Raw genomic sequence first — 3377 nt, 5'->3', positions numbered from 1 at the left:
ATATATCACTTTTTTTTAGCCATTTGTCTATAGATAAACATTTAGGTTGAGTCCATCTCTTGGCTATTGTGAATACTGCTGTAATAAACATGGGAATGCAAGTTTCTCTTTGTTTTATTTTTAATGTTGCCAATTTTAAATAGTTTTATTTAAGACAGTGCATTTTCCACTTATAATACAGTGTTTATAAAGTGCAATGTTATTTCCTTCCCCTGTGCATATGTGCCATATTCAAGTGTTGAAAATGCCCAGTAACTTACTATAGCAGCTGAACTTTTTAAAACTGCCACAGAATTTGCTACAAATTTAGGTCCTTCAATGTTTTAAATGTGTGGAACAATGTTGCATCTATACTTGGGTTGGCTTAATCAACCTCTTCAAGAGTAGACCCCAAGGAAGCACCACCAGAGTGAGAAGCTCCACCACCAGGAAATCCCCCAGGCATTCCTCCTGGCATGCCTCCTGCACTCTGGTACAGCTTGGTGCTGATGGGGTTGCAGACTTTCTCCAGCTCTTTCTGCTGTTGTTCAGATTCTTCCTTCTCGGCAGCCTGATTCTTACCGAGCCGGTTGATAATTTCATTACACTTGTCCAGAATCTGCTGTTTGTCATCATCATTAGTCTTGGCCTGAAGTTTCTCATCTTTGACAGTCGCTTTCATGTTGAATGCATAGGACTCAAGTGAATTCTTGGATGACACTTTGTTCCTCTGCTTCTCATCTTCAACTTTGTACCTCTCAGCTTCCTGGACCATACGTTCAATGTCTTCCTTGCTCAAACGGTGCTTGTCATTAGTGATAGTAATCTTGTTCTCTTTTCCTGTACTCTTGTCCACAGCAGAGACACTGAGGATGCCATTAGCATCAATGTCAAAAGTGACTTCAATTTGAGGAACACCTCGGGGTGCAGGAGGTATGCCTGTGAGTTCAAACTTGCCAAGCAGTTGTTATCCTTGGTCATGGCACACTCACCTTCATAAAACTGAATAAGCACACCAGGCTGGTTGTCAGAATAGGTAGTGAAGGTCTGTGTCTGCTTGGTAGGAATGGTAGTATTGCGCTTGATGAGGATAGTCATGACTCCACCAGCAGCTTCAATACCAAGGGAAAGAGGAGTGACATCCAAGACCAGCAAATCTTGAACATTTGCAGACTTGTCTCCAGACAGGATGGCTGCCTGGACAGCTGCACCATAAGCGATGGCTTCATCAGGGTTGATGCTCTTATTCAGTTCTTTTCCATTGAAGAAGTCTTGGAGAAGCTTCTGAATCTTGGGGATACAAGTAGAACCACCAACCAGGACAATGGCATGAATCTGTGACTTGTCTAGTTTGGCATCTAGAAGGACTTTCTCTATGGGGTCCAGGATGCCACGCAACAGGTCAGCATTCTTTTCTTCAAATCAGGCATGGGTAATGGAGGTATAGAAGTTGATTCCTTCATAGAGAGAATTGATCTCAATACTGGCCAGGGTGCTGGAAGAGAGAGTATGCTTAGCTCATTCACAAGCAGAATGGAGAAATCTTACAGCTCTCTTATTCTCACTGATGTCCTTATGCTTGTGCTTGAACTCAGCAATAAAATGGTTGACCATTCAGTTGTCAAAATCTTCTCCACACAAGTGGGTGTCTCTGGCTGTAGATTTAACCTCAAAGATTCCATCCTCAGTAGTGTGGATTGACACATCGAAAGTGTCACCTCCCAGGTCAAAGATCAACACGTTTCTTTTCATTCCAACCTTTTTGTCTAAGCCGTAAGCAATAGCAGCTGCAGTTGGCTCATTAATAATTCTAAGTACATTGAGACCAGCAATAGTTCCAGCATCTTCGGTAGCCTGACACTGAAAGTCATTAAAGTAACAGCATTGGTAACAGTCTTCCCAAGGTTGACTTCCGCAATTTCCTTCATCTTTGTCAGAACCATAGAGGGTACCTCCCCTGGATAGAAGCTTTTGGTCTCTCCCTTGTATTCTACTTGGACCTTGGGCCTGCCAGCATCATTCAACACCATGAAGGGCCAATGCTTCATATCAGACTGGACAACAGCATCATCAAATCTGCGTCCAATCAGATGTTTGGAATCACAAACGTTTGGTGTGTTGATGGGGTTCATTGCAGCTTGATTCTTTATGGCATCACCAGTCAATCATTCAGTGTCCAGCGACATAGCTTGGAGTGGTTCGGTTTTCCTGATCATTGGCAATTATCTCTATTTTTCTGTCCTGGAAAACACCCACACAAGAATAGGTGGTGCCAAGATAAATACCAACTGCAGGTCCCTTCGACATGGTTGCTGGCATGTAGGCCTGGCTCCAACAAAGAAGAAAGCCACAGGAACCCCAAGAACTGCAGGTGAGTTCAATCGCAGGTTTCTCTTTGACATACTGATTTCAAGTCCTTTGGATAAATACTCAGTAGTGAAATTGCTGGATCATATGGTAACTATTTTTAAATGTTTTGAGAAACTTTATACTATTTTCCATAATAGTCGTACTAATTTACATTTCCACCAATAGTGTATAAGAATTTTCCTTTCTAGCAGCTGGGTACAGTGATGTGGGCCTATAGTCTCAGTTACTTAGGAGGCTAAGGCAGGAGGATAGTTTGAGCCTAGGACTTTGAGGCCAACCTGGGCAATATGGTGAGACATTACCTTTAAAAAAAAAAGTGTTTAAAAAGATGAGTTCCCTTTTCTCTGCATCTTTGTCAGCAGTTTTACTTTTCATCTTTTAGATAACAGCCATTCTAATTGAGGTGAGGTGATATCTCATTGTGATTTTGATTTGCATTTCCCTGATGATTAGTGATGTTGAGCATTTTGTCATTTACCTGGTGATTTGTATGTCTTATTTTGAGAAATGTCTATTCAGGTCTTTTGTTTATTTAAAAATCTGATTTTTTGTGGGTTTTCTTTTTTTTGGTATTGAGTTGTTTGAATTCCTTATGTATTCTAAATATTAGTCCCTTGTCAGATGGAAAGTTTGTGAATATTTTTTCCCATTCTTAAGATTGTCTCTTCACTCTGTTGATTGTTTCCTTTGCTATGCAGAAGCTTTTTGGTTTGCCCCATTTGTCTATTTTGCTTTTGTTGCCTGTGATTCTGAGGTCCTATCCAAAAAATTCTTGCCCAGACCAATTCCATGAAGTGTCTCCCCTGTGTTTTCTTCTAGTAGTTTACAGTTTTGGGTCTTACATTTCAGTCTTTAATCCATTTTGAGTTTTTTTAATATGGTGAAAGATAGAGGTCTTTCATTTTTCCACATGTGAATATTCAGTTTTCCCAGCACCACTTATTGAAGAGACTGTCCCTTTCCTCATGTGTGTTCTTGACACCTTTGTTGACAATCAATGGACTGTAAATGTGTGGATTTCTTTCTGG

General features: G+C 40.7%; 1 pseudogene; it reads right to left on the bottom strand.

Moving 5' to 3' along the window:
* Window positions 1–364: 364 nt before the first annotated feature.
* LOC716667 (heat shock cognate 71 kDa protein-like) lies at window positions 365–2286 on the bottom strand (annotated as a pseudogene).
* Window positions 2287–3377: the final 1091 nt, after the last annotated feature.

This window comes from Macaca mulatta, chromosome 2 (assembly GCF_049350105.2).
Source record: "Macaca mulatta isolate MMU2019108-1 chromosome 2, T2T-MMU8v2.0, whole genome shotgun sequence".
NCBI lineage: Eukaryota > Metazoa > Chordata > Mammalia > Primates > Cercopithecidae > Macaca > Macaca mulatta.
Note: the sequence above shows the minus strand (reverse complement) of the source record. Positions and strands in the feature narration are given on the sequence as shown.